The following is a 21,470-nucleotide window of genomic DNA, read 5'->3' as shown; positions in this document are numbered from 1 at the left end:
TTCCGTCTGACTGAGTTACTGCACTTACTTTGTCTCCAGCTGTTGAACAACTGACTTCACTTAACTTCATGGGTGCTGGATGGACTGGGGTCATGTCTGGGGTGCTGCTGAAAATCCCTACAATCCTTTGAGTGACACATCTGACCACAGCAGAGTAAGTAATGGGTAACTCGACCAGAATGAGGCTCTCAAGCAGATGTTTGGAAATGAGAGAGACAGACAGCCTCTCAGTGGTGTCTTCTGAAGTAGGGAGCTGAGGAGAACTTCAACTATATGAAGCACTTCGTCCTCTGAGAGGTATAGCGAGATCATTGGTAGGTTTGTGGTAACTAGGTACCAATGTATTACATTTTAGTCATTTAGCAGACGCTCTTATCCAGAGCGACTTACAGTAGAGTGCATACATTTTATTACATTTTACATACTGAGACAAGGATATCCCTACCGGCCAAACCCTCCCTAACCCGGACGACGCTATGCCAATTGTGCGTCGCCCCACGGACCTCCCGGTTGCGGCCGGCTGCGACAGAGCCTGGGCGCGAACCCAGAGACTCTGGTGGCGCAGCTAGCACTGCGATGCAGTGCCCTAGACCACTGCGCCACCCGGGAGGTCAATGTGCCATTGGGTAGGTGCTGGCATCCATACTACTGACCTGGCAGTCCCATAGTTGGTCACTCTGCTGGCCAATTTGAGGATCTTCTCTCCCCACAATGTACTGGACTGCTCTGTGGAGGACATCTGAAGCTCTAGTCTGTCCCATAGCTCATGCTTAGGATAACTTTCTTCATTTGTTGGAGAGTGAGCATTTTTTGCAAGAGGTGGGTCCTATGGAGAACAGGCTGTCGGAGGGCTCATCCACTGTAAGCGTCCTATGGAGAACAGGCTGTCGGAGTTCATCCACTGTAAGCGTCCTATGGAGAACAGGCTGTCGGAGCTCATCCACTGTAAGCGTCCTATGGAGAACAGGCTGTCGGAGTTCATCCACTGTAAGCGTCCTATGGAGAACAGGCTGTCGGAGTTCATCCACTGTAAGCGTCCTATGGAGAACAGGCTGTCGGAGCTCATCCACTGTAAGCGTCCTATGGAGAACAGGCTGTCGGGGGGCTCATCCACTGTAAGCGTCCTATGGAGAACAGGCTGTCGGGGGGCTCATCCACTGTAAGCGTCCTATGGAGAACAGGCTGTCGGGGGGCTCATCCACTGTAAGCGTCCTATGGAGAACAGGCTGTCGGGGGGCTCATCCACTGTAAGCGTCCTATGGAGAACAGGCTGTCGGAGCTCATCCACTGCTGAGCGTCCTATGGAGAACAGGTTGTCGGAGCTCATCCACTGCTGAGAGTCCTATGGAGAACAGGCTGTCGGAGCTCATCCACTGTAAGCGTCCTATGGATAACAGGTTGTCGGAGCTCATCCACTGTAAGCGTCCTATGGAGAACAGGCTGTCGGGGGGCTCATCCACTGTAAGCGTCCTATGGAGAACAGGCTGTCGGAGCTCATCCACTGTAAGCGTCCTATGGAGAACAGGCTGTCGGAGCTCATCCACTGCTGAGAGCCCTATGGAGAACAGGCTGTCGGAGCTCATCCACTGTAAGCGTCCTATGGAGAACAGGCTGTCGGAGCTCATCCACTGTAAGCGTCCTATGGAGAACAGGCTGTCGGAGCTCATCCACTGTAAGCGTCCTATGGAGAACAGGTTGTCGGAGCTCATCCACTGCTGAGAGTCCTATGGAGAACAGGTTGTCGGAGCTCATCCACTGCTGAGAGTCCTATGGAGAACAGGTTATCGGAGCTCAGGCACCCTCATAGATATCATCCTAACCAAGCTGCCCTCCAAATACACCTCTGCTGTCTTCAACCAGGATCTCAAAGATCACTGCCTCATTGCTTGCGTCTGTAATGGGTCTGCGATCAAACGACCACCCCTCATCACTGTCAAACCCTCCTTAAAACACTTCAGCGAGCAGGCCTTTCTAATCGACCTGGCCTGGGTATCTTGGAAGAATATTGACCTCATTCCGTCAGTAGAAGATGCCTGGTTATTCTTTAAAAGGTCATTCCTCACAATCTTAAATGTATTTTATTTATCTGTTATTTTACCAGGTAAGTTGACTGAGAACACGTTCTCATTTACAGCAACGACCTGGGGAATAGTTACAGGGGAGAGGAGGGGGGTGAATGAGCCAATTGTAAACTGGGGATTATTAGGTGACCATGATGGTTTGAGGGCCAGATTGGGAATTTAGCCAGGAGACCGGGGTTAACACCTCTACTATTACAATAACTGCCATGGGATCTTTAATGACCTCATAGAGTCAGGACACCATTTAACGTCCCATCTGAAAGACGGCACCCTACACAGGGCAGTGTCCCCAATCCCTGCCCTGGGGCATTGGGATATTTTTTAGACCAGAGGAAAGCGTGCCGCCTACTGGCCCTCCAACACCACTTCCAGCAGCATCTGGTCTCCCATCCAGTGTCTTACCAGGACCAACCCTGTTTAGCTTCAGAAGCAAGCCAGCAGTGATATGCAGGGTGTATTGCTGCTGGCAACTAAGCATGCACCATTCAAAAAATGTAGAACCAGGAACAGATGTAGCCCGTGGTTCACTCCATACCTGACTGCCCTTGACCAGCACAAAAACATAATGTGGCGTACAGCATTAGCATCGAATAGCCCCCGCGATATGCAACTTTTCAGGGAAGTTAGGAACCAATATACACAGGCAGTTAGGAAAGGAAAGGCTAACTTTTTCAAACAGAAATTTGCATCCTGCAGCACAAACTCCAAAATGTTCTGGGACACTCTAAAGTTCATGGAGAATAAGAGCACTTCCTCCCAGCTGCCCACTGCACTGAGGCTAGGAAACACTGTCACCACCGATAAATCCACAATAATTGAGAATTTCAATAAGCATTTTTCTACGGCTGGCCATGCTTTCCACCTGGCCACCCCTACCCAAGCCTCCCCCATTTCTCCTTCACCCAAATCCAGATAGCTGATGATCTGAAAGAGCTGCAAAATCTGGACCCTTACAAATCAGCAAGGCTAGACAATCTGGACCCTCTCTAAAATAATCAGCCGAAATTGTTGCAGCCCGTATTACTAGCCTGTTCAAACTCTCTTTCGTATTGTCTGAGATCCCCAAAGATTGGAAAGCTGCCGCGGTCATCCCCCTCTTCAAAGGGGAGACACTCTAGACCCAAACTGCTACAGACCTATATCTATCCTACCCTGCCTTTCTAAGGTCTTCGAAAGCCAAGTTAACAAACAGATCACCGACCATTTCGAATCCCACCGTACCTTCTCCGCTATGCAATCTGGTTTCCGAGCTGGTCATGGGTGCAAATCAGCCACGCTCAAGGTCCTAAACGATATCATAACCGCCATCGATAAGACAATACTGTGCAGCTGTATTCATCGAACTGGCCAAGGCTTTCAACTCTGTCAATCACCACATTATTAGACTCAACAGCCTTGGTTTCTCAAATGACTGCCTCGCCTGGTTCACCAACTACTTCTCAGACAGAGTTCAGTGTGTCAAATCGGAGGGCCTGTTGTCCGGACCTCTGGCAGTCTCTATGGGGGTGCCACAGGGTTCAATTCTTGGGCCGACTCTTTTTTCTGTATACATCAATGATGCCGCTCTTGCTGCTGGTGATTCTCTGATCCACCTCTACGCAGACAACACCATTCTGTATACTTCTGCCCCTTCTTTGGACACTGTGTTAACTAACCTCCAGACGAGCTTCAATGCCATACAACTCTCCTTCCGTGGCCTCCAACTGCTCTTGAATGCAAGTAAAACTAAATGCATGCTCTTCAACCGATCGCTGCCCGCACCTGCCCGCCCGTCCAGTATCACTACTCTGGACGGTTCTGACTTAGAATATGTTGACAACTACAAATACCTAGGTGTCTGGTTAGACTGTAAACTCTCCTTCCAGACTCACATTAAGCATCTCCAATCCAAAATTAAATCTAGAATCGGCTTCCTATTTCGCAACAAAGCATCCTTCACTCATGCCGCCAAACATACTAGAGGTCGACCGATTATGATTTTTCAACGCCGATACCGATTATTGGAGGACCAAAAAAAGCCGAAACCGATTAATCTGACATTTTTTTTGTATTTATTTGTAATAATGACAATTACAACAATACTGAATGAACACTTATTTTAACTTAATATAATACATCAATAAAATCAATTTGGCCTCAAAAAAATAATGAAACATGTTCAATTTGGTTTAAATAATGCAAAAACAAAGTGTTGGAGAAGAAAGTAAAAGTGCAATATGTGCCATGTAAGAAAGCTAACGTTTAAGTTCCTTGCTCAGAACATGAGAACATATGAAAGCTGGTGGTTCCTTTTAACATGAGTCTTCAATATTCCCAGGTAAGAAGTTTTAGGTTGTAGTTATTATAGGAATTATAGGACTATTTCTCGCTATACGATTTGTATTTCATATACCTTTGACTATTGGATGTTCTTATAGGCACTTTAGTATTGCCAGTGTAACAGTATAGCTTCCATCCCTCTCCTCGCCGCTACTGTAATAAATACCATTTGAAAATAACACAAGCATATTGCTATTACATTGTTATAACTAACTTCTTTCTAAGCAGGGTTTCTCACACACCCAGAGACAGATGGCTGACACAGGCCTTTTCATAAAGACTGATAAGAAAAGTGGTGCCTGGTACTGCATATCACGAGAAACTGAGACACACACATACCCAAGGACAGAGGGCTGACGTAAACCTTTCATAAACACAGATAAGACAGGAACATCTTCGCACACACAAAAACTCCTCTTCAGTCTGAACATTTTACAGAGACACACAGAAATGTCAAAATAGGAACATCTACGCACACACCTAATCTCCTGTTTTAGCTGAACATTTCTGAAGACAAAGAACTCTACTCAGAGCCAATGGGACAGTGATACTGGCCTGAAGGAGACCTCGCCCAACTCATCAGAACCAACCAGAGGACCAGAACTTCCAGACTCAACCTACTTTCTGTACTGTATAAAATGTATATGCACTCTGTTATCTGGGCTTCTTTTTTCGGATAGTTCCATTTGAGCTTGATGAAAAGGGTCCGTGCACGCTATTTCAGATATCTTTACCTCTGAATAAATTGCATTTAATTAAACCTCATCCACCCTGTCCAGAGTCTCTACTTCGTCTCAGTTCTCCAGTAAACTTGTATTATCAACAAATTGGTAGCAGAGGATGGTTTTCTTCTCTGAATTCGGTCCATAAAAAGTTGATAGAGAAAAGAGACAAGTGAGAGACGGATCAGAAAGGAAGGGTGACCTGTCGAAGGAGCAGCCGGGAATCTAGCTCACCTCAGGAAACTGATCTATAAGGCCTACAAAACAAAGGTAAGCAGAAACCTGTTAAATCAAAAATCTGCATATTGTATATTAGGAAAATCCAAATTAAAGATCAGAAGTACTGAGGTTGAGTATGGGTTACTGTCAAATTTATGATAAATGTCTATTGTAAATGTAAAAGTAAACATGTAAAGATATCTGAGATATAGAGAGTCACATAGTCGGGTAGAAGCCGTGAGACTCAGATTCATATAGTCGGGTAGAAGCCGTGAGAATCTAAGTAAATGGGTGTTGTGATAAATCCACATAGTCGGGTAGAAGATAATTGTAACTGACTTGATAAAAAGATTCAGACAGTCGGGTTGAGTGAGAATTCCGTGAGAATCCAAGTCTAGAAAAGGTTCCCCAGACTTAACAACATTTGATTGGTTAAAACACTTGGAAGTTACCTAGGGGGAATCAACAAAATAAAACAAAAATACAAGTTCAGATAGTCGGACAAATGGTTGACGTGGCACTTAACTAAATGCACTGTGAAGAACTTAACCTGCGATCAATGTGTTAAAACTAAATGTGGAAATGTTAATTTGAAATGTTGTGTAAGATTGGCCTTTTCACGAGACTCACTAGTTGATAACTTTTGGGAGGACAGCTGAGTTTTCTTTTGGCCCGTGGTGCAGCCGCCGAGCTGAAAACTGACTTGTATTTTTCCTCTATTGTGATGTTGGTATTTCCATAATTCCTACAGTTGAATTGATAATCATTTTAGCAGCGCTTGAGTTCGTGTATATATTGTTCCCGAAGGGCGATTCTGATACCTTCTGGGAAAATATATAACAACTCGAAAAACTGAAATGCGCTGATAACTTTTGCAAAATAATTCCTACAATTGAATTGATAATCATTTTAGCAGCGCTTGAGTTCGTAGATATATTGTTCCCGAAGGGCGATTCTGATACCTTCTGGGAAAATATATAACAACTCGAAAAACTGAAATGCGCTGATAACTTTTGCAAAATAATTCCTACAATTGAATTGATAATCATTTTAGCAGCGCTTGAGTTCGTAGATATATTGTTCCCGAAGGGCGATTCTGATACCTTCTGGGAAAATATATAACAACTCGAAAAACTGAAATGCGCTGATAACTTTTGCAAAATAATTCCTACAATTGAATTGATAATCATTTTAGCAGCGCTTGAGTTCGTAGATATATTGTTCCCGAAGGGCGATTCTGATACCTTCTGGGAAAATATATAACAACTCGAAAAACTGAAAAACGCTGATAACTTTTGCAAAATAATTCATATAATTGAATTGATAATTATTTTAGCAGCGCTTGAGTTCGTAGATATATTGTTCCAGAAGGGCGATTCTGATACCTTCTGGGAAAATATATAACAACTCGATTAACAAAATCTGTTTAACAGTAATAACTGCTGTAAATAATTCTTTGTGTACGAGTGTGGGGCACCAGAGATAAGTCGGTGTCAGCACCGAGAATACATTGCTGGCCTCGGCCAGTGACGGGCTAAGTGCACTAAGATAGTCAAACCTGATCCTGAAATTTACCATGGCAGCCGCTAATGGCCCAAAACTAGAGTTCAATGAATACCTAGAACAAAAAATACAGGACAGGGCAGGGGGAAAGGAACAATATAAATGTACAGGCCCCAATCTCAAGACCTCGTGGGAGGGCCAATCAGACTTTGAAGGCTAAGATAGATGTGTGGTACACCAAGAGAGGGAGGTCATATGCCCGCTCTTGATGTACAACAAATCACAAGGTCCAATGGCAGGGTATAAAGTATTTACATGTGAAGGCACTTGTGTAAAGATATCTGCCATTTATTCTGATATATCTTAGAAACGGGGCTAGTTGCAACTAGGAGTATCCGTAAGATAAGTGAGAAGTAATGACACATCTTAGAAATGGGGCTAGTTGCTAGAACTAGGAGTATCCATAAGATTGAAGTGTCTGTTCAAGTTTGTATCAGTGTCCGGGACTAGAAGTTAGTGTAAGTTGAAGATGTAAGTTGTTGGCAACCTCGTACACGCCTCGGACACCCTTCTAGGTAGCATCGGAATTAAACTGAGCTTGATCATTCGGGAGCTCGTGCTGAATTGGCAAATCCGGGTCAGGTTAATAACTATTTTTTAACTGGTCGCCGCTCGGTACCTAAGTCCAAGCCTGAGCTTTAATGTGGTGAGGACTTAATCCTCTTGGCCATGTTTTAAATTCTTGTGACAGGTATAACTATGTAATTATGTTTTGTTTGTAGTAAACGATTGGGTTAAGGGGATTTACATGTTCCCAGAGACAAGGTATCTTAAAGGGGCACACTCATATATGGAATATTCAGAGTTTTATTTTCTGAGTTTTAATTAGACAAGGAAATGTTTAATTTTTAAAGATAAGGGGTTCTTTAATAGGTCTAGACATGGTATGGAACACGAATGTAAGGGGGTGTTGTAACCTTTGACCTGCATCATGGCTGTCTCTTGAAGTCTGATCAGCTTCGGGGGATGGTCATGTAGATAAAGCATTTGTGGTCATTTGGTATACTGGTTTTGAGGTAAATTAATATGTAAGGACTCTAGAAATTGCCACCATAGACATGTTTTTCTAAAAATACATGAGTTTAGATGAAGCCAAACAGTGAGACATTTAGTTAAAATTTGGAAACAAAACAGTTGTTACAGACAGATAAGGGAAAGGGCAGACAGACAGGCCCTCCCTACACTGCTGAGACCTTGAAGGTTTGAGAGCAGAGAGGGGAGTTTCGGAAGGGGCGCCAGGACATGGATAACAGAATGGGTAGATAACAGTTACTGAATGGAGACATGAAAGGGGCGCTCCTACATGATAATGTAGAACATAAGAATATTTTACTATTCTTACCTAAGTCATTATTTAGAATAGGTAAGGTTGTTACCTGGCTAGAGCCAGGTATCAAGAGGGGGATGGGTACATTGTGGTCTAGGATAGGATGGGGCCTATTGGATAATAAACTAATTATAAAAATAAAATAAAAATAAAAATAATAATAATTATAGCTAACAAATAGGTATAGAAGTTAAATATATAATCAGATAAAACAAATGAGAAACTGGTGGTTAACCAAACCTGTATGTCCAGGATTTTATGCGTTACAGATGAATTAAAGGAGAAGGTGATTCACTCGACCTGGGGGCATATCGCACTTGGAGGGTGAGACACACTGACACTGCCGAATGATCACAGAGTTAAGGAGAAGAACTGATGCTAATAAAGCTCAGGGGTCAACTCCTTAATGAAGAATTCCCTGACCCCGACCTTTCCTCACTGTGTACGTTCATAGAAGTGAAAGTGTTGCTTGGTCTCTAGCTGATGATGTGTTCTCTGGGAAAGGATGGGGTTTTACAGGACTGCTTGTGGTCCTGAGCTGTCTGTTTAGGATACGATGGGGATGTTACCATCACAGTGCTGCCAGAACCACCACCAGTTCCAACGGACCAGGGATTCAGCCGGCCTCCTCCACCACTTCAAGACCAAGTCCCACACCACCACCTAAGCTCTCCAATCTGGGACAGGTAATAAATGTAAAAGACATCTCAGATAGTGAACAATTGGGGACTGAAACTGGTTATGAGGAAAGGGAGAATATGTGGTTGGCCTGCAAAACAATAAATAGAAAGGACTGTGTCGTATGTGGACATGCCAGACCTATTCTGGCTGCTCACCCATTTGCCCTAAGTAATGGGGAAGGTTGGATGTGCATATTGGAAAGTTTAAGCCAAATTCAACCCTGTGTAAAACTCTGAGTCTTGTGTTCCCAGAAGTCCCTCCCCAGAAGACACCATGGGGGGTTAAGGCATATGGGGGATATTACAGCTGTAACACTGGTACAGGTAGGGGTATAGACTATGGGAGGCTCCCTACTGCTACCTGCATCACCAATGCCACTATTAACTGGAGGTGTTGCTGATGTATGGTGGATGTGTGGACCTGCCAGGCGATTGACCCCATTTTGAAAGTAGATTGTCAGGGCACATGTGCTTTGGCCAGTCTGATAACACCATTGCCTATTATTGAGGTTACAGCTGACCAACTTCTGAGAGCTGCACATGACACAGAGGCTCGGAACCAACCCAGGAGATGGCAGAGCCGTGACGCTCCTTGGTCCGAGGGGACAGATAACATCCACACCAACCTGTTGGGGGTCCCAATAGGGGTCCCCCCACGAATTCCAGGCATTAAACAGAAATGATGGTCTGTGGCATCTGATGCCCACCATTGGCCCAGCTATTGGTGATACTAAACAAAATGCCTGGATCAATTATCTTTAATATAATCAACAATGATTTGTCAACTACACCCACACTGCACTTAGGGGGATGGCTGAACAATTGGATGCCACCTCTCGAACTGCTAGACAGAATAGGCTAGCACTAGACATGATACTGGCCAACCAGGGAGGTGTATGTAAAATGATTGGAGAACAGTGTTGCACGTTTGTCCCTAACAATACTAGTCCGGATGGGAGCATTTCAAAAAGCTCTGAGTGGGTTGGCAAGGTTATCGGTGGGGATGGAGGGTCTTGCAGGTGTGGAGGAGAGTGGACTGTTCCCCTGGCTGGGTGGTTGGTTTGGTAAGTGCACTACAATGATGGATACTGGCACTACAATGATGGTTACTGGATTTCTGACTCTAGTTGTTGTTTTTCTTATGCTCATGTGCTGTGCTACCTGTATCATACCTTGTTTGAAGAAGTCTGTTACAGATGGGGCAAGGACCTCTGGTATGATGCCGTTGCTTGATGCTCCAGTTGGAGAGGCTGATACGGAATCAAGCTTTCGCAGGAGAGTGGGCCTGACAGAGGAGGACCCTTGGTTTGCTGTAGTAGAGGTTGTCGAATGAATAAAAAGTGATGTTTGTCCTCCCTGTTGTGAAGGTTTGAAGTTCCCGGGTGGCGACGAGCCCACCTGGTACAGGTTGTATAGAGGGATGGACCTGAGGGTTTAACATTTTCTCGTTTTTTGGTTAAAAAATTAGGTAATTGGACTCAACAAGGTTTCGAGGCGGTCCATGGACAATTGGCAGCTACATCCCTGATGGCATTCCAAAATAGAATCGCGGTGGATATGTTGTTGGCTGAACGCGGAGGTGTTTGTGCCATGTTCGGGGAGCAATGTTGTACTTTCATTCCCAATAACACAGCAACTGATGGTAGTCTTACTGTTGCCTTAGAGGGTCTTCGTACACTTAATGAGAAGATGAAGCACCACTCCGGGGTTGACACCTCTATGTGGGACTCTTGGATGGATGCGTTTGGGAAATATAAGATGCTTGTTTCCTCCATACTGGTATCTATATCTGTCTTCACTGCGATACTGGTGCTTTGTGGATGCTGCTGCATTCCATGTATTCGAACGCTGACCACTAGGATCATAACTACTGCTATTGATCCCAACCAGGCAGAGAAGGGACAGATGTTTCCTATGCTTGCCCTGGAGGATGCTGAGCCAGGCTATTGGACTGATGACTAATTAAACGCCATTCATAGCTTTTGTCACGTCTCTTGTGAGACGTGAAGAGGGGGAATAAAACTTTCTCTCTGAGAAAGTTTCCCTGGTTGTTTACTTTTGCTTTTCTTACTTTTACCTAGTTTATGTCACGTCTCTTTGGAGACGTGAAGAGAGGGAAATAAAACTTTCTCTCTGAGAAAGTTTCCCTGGTTGTTTACTTTTGCTTTTCTTACTTTTACCTAGTTTATGTCACGTCTCTTGTGAGACGTGAAGAGAGGGAATCAAAACTTTCTCTCTGAGAAAGTTTCCCTGGTTGTTTACTTTTGCTTTTCTTGCTTTTACCTAGTTTATGTCACGTCTCTTTGGAGACGTGAAGAGAGGGAATCAAAACTTTCTCTCTGAGAAAGTTTCCCTGGTTGTTTACTTTTGCTTTTCTTACTTTTACCTAGTTTATGTCACGTCTCTTTGGAGACGTGAAGAGAGGGAAATAAAACTTTCTCTCTGAGAAAGTTTCCCTGGTTGTTTACTTTTGCTTTTCTTACTTTTACCTAGTTTATGTCACGTCTCTTGTGAGACGTGAAGAGAGGGAATCAAAACTTTCTCTCTGAGAAAGTTTCCCTGGTTGTTTACTTTTGCTTTTCTTACTTTTACCTAGTTTATGTCACGTCTCTTGTGAGACGTGAAGAGAGGGAATCAAAACTTTCTCTCTGAGAAAGTTTCCCTGGTTGTTTACTTTTGCTTTTCTTACTTTTACCTAGTTTATGTCACGTCTCTTTGGAGACGTGAAGAGAGGGAATCAAAACTTTCTCTCTGAGAAAGTTTCCCTGGTTGTTTACTTTTGCTTTTCTTACTTTTACCTAGTTTATGTCACGTCTCTTTGGAGACGTGAAGAGAGGGATTTGTAATAAATACCATTTGAAAATAACACAAGCATATTGCTATTACATTGTTATAACTAACTTCTTTCTAAGCAGGGTTTCTCACACACCCAGAGACAGATGGCTGACACAGGCCTTTTCATAAAGACTGATAAGAAAAGTGGTGCCTGGTACTGCATATCACGAGAAACTGAGACACACACATACCCAAGGACAGAGGGCTGACGTAAACCTTTCATAAACACAGATAAGACAGGAACATCTTCGCACACACAAAAACTCCTCTTCAGTCTGAACATTTTACAGAGACACACAGAAATGTCAAAATAGGAACATCTACGCACACACCTAATCTCCTGTTTTAGCTGAACATTTCTGAAGACAAAGAACTCTACTCAGAGCCAATGGGACAGTGATACTGGCCTGAAGGAGACCTCGCCCAACTCATCAGAACCAACCAGAGGACCAGAACTTCCAGACTCAACCTACTTTCTGTACTGTATAAAATGTATATGCACTCTGTTATCTGGGCTTCTTTTTTCGGATAGTTCCATTTGAGCTTGATGAAAAGGGTCCGTGCACGCTATTTCAGATATCTTTACCTCTGAATAAATTGCATTTAATTAAACCTCATCCACCCTGTCCAGAGTCTCTACTTCGTCTCAGTTCTCCAGTAAACTTGTATTATCAACACTACCTGGGCTCGAACCAGGAACACATCGACAACAGCCACCCTCGAAGCAGCGTTACCCATGCAGAGCAAGGGGAACAACTACTCCAAGTCTCAGAGTGAGTGACGTTTGAAACGCTATTAGCGCGCACCTAGCTAGCTAGCCATTTCACATCGGTTACACCAGCCTAATCTCGGGAGTTGATAGGCTTGAAGTCATAAACAGCGCAATGCTTGAAGCATTGCGAAGAGCTGCTGGCAAAACGCACGAAAGTGCTGTTTGAATGAATGCTTACGAGCCTGCTGGTGCCTACCATCGCTCAGTCAGACTGCTCTATCAAATCATAGACTTAATTATAACATAATAACACACAGAAATACGAGCCTTAGGTCATTAATATGGTAGAATCCGGAAACTATCATCTCGAAAACAAAACGTTTCTTCTTTCAGTGAAATACGGAACCGTTCCGTATTTATCTAACGGGTGGCATCCATAAGTCTAAATATTCCTGTTACATTGCACAACCTTCAATGTTATGTCATTGTACAACGGAACGATTTGATTAGTGTAGTGTTAGCTAGCTACATAGTTGTCTTTGCTGTCTTTGTATCTAAGATAATTGTGTAGTTTGGAGTAATTATCTAGCCAGCTATCGAGGTTACCTAGCCAGCTCCACTTTCAAACAAAGTCAGCTAGCCAGCTATTTTCGCCGTCCTAACGTTGTCAACACTGCTAGCTAGCCAGCTAGCCAACTTCTTACGAAACATTACAACGGAACGATTTGATTAGTGTAGTGTTAGCTAGCTACATAGTTGTCTTTGCTGTCTTGTATCTAAGATAATTGTGTAGTTTAGAGTAATTATCTAGCCAGTTATCGAGGTTACCTAGCCAGCTCCACTTTCAAACAAAGTCAGCTAGCCAGCTATTTTCGCCGTCCTAACGTTGTCAACACTGCTAGCTAGCCAGCTAGCCAACTTCTACCGAAACACTACAACGGAACGATTTGATTAGTGTAGTGTTAGCTAGCTACATAGTTGTCTTTGCTGTCCTTGTATCTAAGATAATTGTGTAGTTTAGAGTAATTATCTAGCCAGTTATCGAGGTTACCTAGCCAGTTGTCGAGGCTACCTAGCCAGCAACACTTTCAAACAAAGTCAACAACGCAGCCACTGCTAGCTAGCCTACTTCACCAGCTAGCAGTACTGCATCATTTTAATCATTTTAGTCAATAAGATTTTTGCAACGTAAGCTTAACTTTCTGAACATTCGAGACGTGTAGTCCACTTGTCATTCCAATCTCCTTTGCATTAGCGTAGCCTCTTCTGTAGCCTGTCAACTATGTGTCTGTCTATCCCTGTTCTCTCCTCTCTGCACAGACCATACAAACGCTTCACACCGCGTGGCCGCTGCCACCCTAACCTGGTGGTCCCAGCGCGCACGACCCACGTGGAGTTCCAGGTCTCCGGCAGCCTCTGGAACTGCCGATCTGCGGCCAACAAGGCAGAGTTCATCCCAGCCTATGCTTCCCTCCAGTCCCTCGACTTCTTGGCACTGACGGAAACATGGATTACCACAGATAACACTGCTACTCCTACTGCTCTCTCCTCGTCTGCCCACGTGTTCTCGCACACCCCGAGAGCTTCTGGTCAGCGGGGTGGTGGCACTGGGATCCTCATCTCTCCCAAGTGGACATTCTCTCTTTCTCCCCTGACCCATCTGTCTATCGCCTCCTTTGAATTCCATGCTGTCACAGTTACCAGCCCTTTCAAGCTTAACATCCTTATCATTTATCGCCCTCCAGGTTCCCTTGGAGAGTTCATCAATGAGCTTGACGCCTTGATAAGTTCCTTCCCTGAGGATGGCTCACCTCTCACCGTTCTGGGTGACTTTAACCTCCCCACGTCTACCTTTGACTCATTCCTCTCTGCCTCCTTCTTCCCACTCCTCTCCTCTTTTGACCTCACCCTCTCACCTTCCCCCCCTACTCACAAGGCAGGCAATACGCTTGACCTCATCTTTACTAGATGCTGTTCTTCCACTAATCTCATTGCAACTCCCCTCCAAGTCTCCGACCACTACCTTGTATCCTTTTCCCTCTCGCTCTCATCCAACACTTCCCACTCTGCCCCTACTCGGATGGTATCGCGCCGTCCCAACCTTCGCTCTCTCTCCCCCGCTACTCTCTCCTCTTCCATCCTATCATCTCTTCCCTCTGCTCAAACCTTCTCCAACCTATCTCCTGATTCTGCCTCCTCAACCCTCCGCTCCTCCCTTTCTGCATCCTTTGACTCTCTATGTCCCCTATCCTCCAGGCCGGCTCGGTCCTCCCCTCCTGCTCCGTGGCTCGACGACTCATTGCGAGCTCACAGAACAGGGCTCCGGGCAGCCGAGCGGAAATGGAGGAGAACTCGCCTCCCTGCGGACCTGGCATCCTTTCACTCCCTCCTCTCTACATTTTCCTCTTCTGTCTCTGCTGCTAAAGCCACTTTCTACCACTCTAAATTCCAAGCATCTGCCTCTAACCCTAGGAAGCTCTTTGCCACCTTCTCCTCCCTCCTGAATCCTCCTCCCCCCCCCCCCCCTTCTCCCTCTCTACGGATGACTTCGTCAACCATTTTGAAAAGAAGGTCGACGACATCCGATCCTCGTTTGCTAAGTCAAACGACACCGCTGGTTCTGCTCACACTGCCCTACCCTGTGCTTTGACCTCTTTCTCCCCTCTCTCCCCAGATGAAATCTTGCGTCTTGTGACGGCCGGCCGCCCAACAACCTGCCCGCTTGACCCTATCCCCTCCTCTCTTCTCCAGACCATTTCCGGAGACCTTCTCCCTTACCTCACCTCGCTCATCAACTCATCCTTGACCGCTGGCTACGTCCCTTCCGTCTTCAAGAGAGCGAGAGTTGCACCCCTTCTGAAAAAACCTACACTCGATCCCTCCGATGTCAACAACTACAGACCAGTATCCCTTCTTTCTTTTCTCTCCAAAACTCTTGAACGTGCCGTCCTTGGCCAGCTCTCCTGCTATCTCTCTCAGAATGACCTTCTTGATCCAAATCAGTCATGTTTCAAGACTAGTCATTCAACTGAGACTGCTCTTCTCTGTGTCACGGAGGCGCTCCGCACTGCTAAAGCTAACTCTCTCTCCTCTGCTCTCATCCTTCTAGACCTATCGGCTGCCTTTGATACTGTGAACCATCAGATCCTCCTCTCCACCCTCTCCGAGTTGGGCATCTCCGGCGCGGCCCACGCTTGGATTGCGTCCTACCTGACAGGTCGCTCCTACCAGGTGGCGTGGCGAGAATCTGTCTCCGCACCACGTGCTCTCACCACTGGTGTCCCCCAGGGCTCTGTTCTAGGCCCTCTCCTATTCTCGCTATACACCAAGTCACTTGGCTCTGTCATAACCTCACATGGTCTCTCCTATCATTGCTATGCAGACGACACACAATTAATCTTCTCCTTTCCCCCTTCTGATAACCAGGTGGCGAATCGCATCTCTGCATGTCTGGCAGACATATCAGTGTGGATGACGGATCACCACCTCAAGCTGAACCTCGGCAAGACGGAGCTGCTCTTCCTCCCGGGGAAGGACTGCCCGTTCCATGATCTCGCCATCACGGTTGACAACTCCATTGTGTCCTCCTCCCAGAGCGCTAAGAACCTTGGCGTGATCCTGGACAACACCCTGTCGTTCTCAACTAACATCAAGGCGGTGGCCCGTTCCTGTAGGTTCATGCTCTACAACATTCGCAGAGTACGACCCTGCCTCACACAGGAAGCGGCGCAGGTCCTAATCCAGGCACTTGTCATCTCCCGTCTGGATTACTGCAACTCGCTGTTGGCTGGGCTCCCTGCCTGTGCCATTAAACCCCTACAACTCATCCAGAACGCCGCAGCCCGTCTGGTGTTCAACCTTCCCAAGTTCTCTCACGTCACCCCGCTCCTCCGCTCTCTCCACTGGCTTCCAGTTGAAGCTCGCATCCGCTACAAGACCATGGTGCTTGCCTACGGAGCTGTGAGGGGAACGGCACCTCCGTACCTTCAGGCTCTGATCAGGCCCTACACCCAAACAAGGGCACTGCGTTCATCCACCTCTGGCCTGCTCGCCTCCCTACCTCTGAGGAAGTACAGTTCCCGCTCAGCCCAGTCAAAACTGTTCGCTGCTCTGGCACCCCAATGGTGGAACAAACTCCCTCACGACGCCAGGTCAGCGGAGTCAATCACCACCTTCCGGAGACACCTGAAACCCCACCTCTTTAAGGAATACCTAGGATAGGATAAAGTAATCCTTCTAACCCCCCCCCCCCCCCCCCCCCCCCTAAAAGATTTAGATGCACTATTGTAAAGTGGCTGTTCCACTGGATATCATAAGGTGAATGCACCAATTTGTAAGTCGCTCTGGATAAGAGCGTCTGCTAAATGACTTAAATGTAAATGTAAATGTAAATGTCATAATTACGTAAAATTCTGGCAAATTAGTTCGCAATGAGCCAGGCGGCCCAAACTGTTGCATATACCCTGACTCTGCGTGCAATGAACACAAGAGAAGTGACACAATTTCACCTGGTTAATTTTGCCTGCTATTTCTTTTAGCTAAATATGCAGGTAAAAAATATATACAGTGGGGCAAAAAAGTATTTAGTCAGCCACCAATTGTGCAAGTTCTCCCACTTAAAAAGATGAGAGAGGCCTGTAATTTTCATCATAGGTACACTTCAACTATGACAGACAAAATGAGAAAAAAACATCCAGAAAATCACATTGTAGGATTTTTTTTGAATTTATTTGCAAATGATGGTGGAAAATAAGTATTTGGTCACCTACAAACAAGCAAGATTTCTGGCTCTCACAGACCTGTAACTTCTTCTTTAAGAGGCTCCTCTGTCCTCCACTCGTTATCTGTATTAATGGCACCTGTTTGAACTTGTGATCAGTATAAAAGATACCTGTCCACAACCTCAAACAGTCACACTCCAAACTCCACTATGGCCAAGACCAAAGAGCTGTCAAAGGACACCAGAAACAAAATTGTAGACCTGCACCAGGCTGGGAAGACTGAATCTGCAATAGGTAAGCAGCTTGGTTTGAAGAAATCAACTGTGGGAGCAATTATTAGGAAATGGAAGACGTACAAGACCACTGATAATCTCCCTCGATCTGGGGCTCCACGCAAGATCTCACCCCGTGGGGTCAAAATGATCACAAGAACGGTGAGCAAAAATCCCAGAACCACACGGGGGGACCTAGTGAATGACCTGCAGAGAGCTGGGACCAAAGTAACAAAGCCTACCATCAGTAACACACTACGCCGCCAGGGACTCAAATCCTGCAGTGCCAGACGTGTCCCCCTGCTTAAGCCAGTACATGTCCAGGCCCGTCTGAAGTTTGCTAGAGAGCATTTGGATGATCCAGAAGAAGATTGTGAGAATGTCATATGGTCAGATGAAACTAAAATAGAACTTTTTGGTAAAAACTCAACTCGTCGTGTTTGGAGGACAAAGAATGCTGAGTTGCATCCAAAGAACACCATACCTACTGTGAAGCATGGGGGTGGAAACATCATGCTTTGGGGCTGTTTTTCTGCAAAGGGACCAGGACGACTGATCCGTGTAAAGGAAAGAATGAATGGGGCCATGTATCGTGAGATTTTGAGTGAAAACCTCCTTCCATCAGCAAGGGCATTGAAGATGAAACGTGGCTGGGTCTTTCAGCATGACAATGATCCCAAACACACCGCCCGGGCAACGAAGGAGTGGCTTCGTAAGAAGCATTTCAAGGTCCTGGAGTGGCCTAGCCAGTCTCCATATCTCAACCCCATAGAAAATCTTTGGAGGGAGTTGAAAGTCCGTCTTGCCCAGCAACAGCCCCAAAACATCACTGCTCTAGAGGAGATCTGCATGGGGAGGAATGGGCCAAAATACCAGCAACAGTGTGTGAAAACCTTGTGAAGACTTACAGAAAACGTTTGACCTCTGTCATTGCCAACAAAGGGTATATAACAAAGTATTGAGATAAACTTTTGTTATTGACCAAATACTTATTTTCCACCATAATTTGCAAATAAATTCATTAAAAATCCTACAATGTGATTTTCTGGATTTTTTTTTCTCATTTTGTCTGTCATAGTTGAAGTGTACCTATGATGAAAATTACAGGCCTCTCTCGTCTTTTTAAGTGGGAGAACTTGCACAATTGGTGGCTGACTAAATACTTTTTTGCCCCACTGTACTTATGTGTATTGATTTTAAGAAAGGCATTGATGTTTATGGTTAGGTACACGTTGGAGCAACGACAGTCTATTTTCCCGAATGCGCACCGCATCGATTAAATGCAACGCAGAACACGCTAGATAAACTAGTAATATCATCAAACATGTGTAGTTATAACTAGTGATTATGATTAATTGTTTTTTATAAGATAAGTTTAATGCTAGCTAGCAACTTACCTTGGCTTCTTACTGCATTCGTGTAACAGGCAGGCTCCTCATGAGGCAGGTGGTTAGAGCGTTGGACTAGTTAACCGTAAGGTTGCAAGATTGAATCCCTGAGCTGACAAGGTAAAAATCTGTCGTTCTGCCCCTGAACAAGGCAGTTAACCCACCGTTCGTTCCTAGGCCATCATTGAAAATAAGAATGTGTTCTTAACTGACTTGCCTAGTTAAATAAAGGTGTAAAAAAATATATTTAAAAAAAATTAATTAAAAAATCGGCATCCAAAAATACCGACCATTCCGATTAATCGGTCGACCTCTAAAACATACCCTCGTAAAACTGACTATCCTGCTGATCCTTGACTTCGGCGATGTCATTTACAAAATAGCCTCCAACACTCTACTCAGCAAATTGGATGCAGTCTATCACAGTGCCATCCGTTTTGTCACCAAAGCCCCATATACTACTCACCACTGCAAACTGTATCCTCTCATTGGCTGGCCCTCGCTTCATATTCGTCACCAATCCCACTGGCTCCAGGTCATCTATAAGTCTTTGCTAGGTAAAGCCCCGCCTTATCTCAGTTCACTGGTCACCATAGCAGCACTCACCCATAGCACGCGCTCCAGCAGGTATATTTCACTGGTCACCCCCAAAGCCAATTCCTCCTTTGGCCTCCTTTCCTTCCAGTTCTCTGCTGCCAATGACTGGAACGAATTGCAAAAATCACTGAAGCTGGAGACCCATATCTCCCTCACTAACTTTAAGCTCCAGCTGTCAGAGCAGCTCACAGATCACTGCACCTGTACATAGCCCATCTGTAAATAGCCCATCCAACTACCTCATCCCCATACTGTTATTTTTTGTTGTTGTTCCTTTGCACCCCAGTATCTCTACATGCACATTCATCTTCTGCACATCTATCACTCCAGTGTTTAATTGCTAAATTGTAATTATTTCGCCACAATGGCCTATTTATTGCCTTACCTCCCTTATCTTACCTAATTTGCACACACTGTACATAGACTTTTTCTCTATTGTGTTATTGACTGTATGTTTGTTTATTCCATGTGTAACTCTGTGTTGTTGTTTGTGTCGCACTGCTTTGCTTTATCTTGGCCAGGTCGCAGTTGTAAATGAGAACTTGTTCTCAACTAGCCTACCTGGTAAAATAAATGTGAAATAAATTAAAAAAATACATTGCTGAGCGTCCTATGAAGAACAGGCTGTCGGCGCTCATCCACTGCTGAGCGTCCTTTGCACTGCCTCTGGAAGAACAGGCTGTCGGAACTCATCCACTGCTGAGCGTCCTTTGCACTGCCTCTGGAAGAACAGGCTGTCGGAACTCATCCACTGCTGAGCGTCCTTTGCACTGCCTCTGGAAGAACAGGCTGTCGGAACTCATCCACTGCTGAGCGGCAGATGACAGCCAGGAGCTCCTCAGCTTGGCATAGGTCAGGAGAACAGAGGAGATGAGGGCCTCGTGTGCCTTCCTAACCCGTGGCTCTGTGCAGTCGGAGTTGATCCATCCGGCCGACATCAGCTCGTCCACGTCCGGCTCTATGATCAGGTGGTTGAGACTGAGCAGGGCTTTTAGACAGCGGTACCATGCTGATATAATGGGATGGGAATTCTCAAACAACATCCTAACCACCTTCCTATAGAAAATCAACTGAACCTTCTTGTGCTTTATCCTGTCAGCCGACACATTGTAAATGTCTCCCATCAAGCATAATTTCAAGAGGTTCTCCAAAGCCAGCAGAGCTAAGCTGCAGTTTTCACCATCAAACGTGTCTTTGAGAGTCACCACGTTTATGAAATCCACGGCGGTGATTAACTGTGTTCTTTATTATCCTCTCCTTTACAGTAGGCGTCCAGTGAGAACCTGAAGAGCAGCGGGAGGGAACTCGACCTGACCGCATAATGGAGAGTGGTGTCACAGAGCTTTGTAATTATTGAGTGGATTGGGGAGAGTAGGCCCTTCCCTGCCAGCCCTTTCTTCATCCCTGGCTCCTCCTTATACGCCTGGAGGTGGTCTGGCAGGAAGAGAGCAGACTGCCGGATGGTATCCACCTTACCACGGATGTCCCTACTCAGGTGCTGGCCAACACGTGGGTCATCCTCGGCCATCCAGGCCGTGATGGTCAGTAGGTCCCTGAGCAGGAGGAGGTGCGGGAGCATGTGTGTTGTGACTTGGACAAACACACGGTTGACATTGGCCTGCTACCTCTGGACTGTGAGTTACCTGCTCAGGGTAAGAAGAAGGACCTCAAACACCTGGGGTGTCAGGGGGTCTGTGATTTGCTGCTGACTGAGCTTGGATTAGGCCAGGGCACACAGCTTGGCCAGCAGCTCCACCAGTAGCCTGTACTTAGTGGTTAATGTGACAGAGAGGACTGGGGAGGACAGGATGCCCTTACAGAAGTTCAGCACAGTGGAGACAGCTGCTGAGGAGGTCTCTGAGGCAACTCCTGAATCCTTTCAATTATAACCTGGAGAGAAAAAAATGTTAGAAATCATGACATTTAATAAAACACTTGTATCATCAGTGTAAAATGGGTATGGTTCAGTTTTTCTACCCGGGGTGTCTTGGGGTTTTTCAGCTTAATGTGAATACCAGAGTAAATGGAAGCCAT

General features: G+C 45.5%; 1 pseudogene; it reads right to left on the bottom strand.

Moving 5' to 3' along the window:
- The window catches only part of LOC120046005, a 44,580-nt pseudogene extending 23,110 nt beyond the window's left edge, over positions 1-21,470 (bottom strand).

The sequence above is a fragment of the Salvelinus namaycush genome, chromosome 4, assembly GCF_016432855.1.
Source record: "Salvelinus namaycush isolate Seneca chromosome 4, SaNama_1.0, whole genome shotgun sequence".
Taxonomy (NCBI): domain Eukaryota; kingdom Metazoa; phylum Chordata; class Actinopteri; order Salmoniformes; family Salmonidae; genus Salvelinus; species Salvelinus namaycush.
This window is presented reverse-complemented; position numbering and strand designations above follow the sequence as displayed.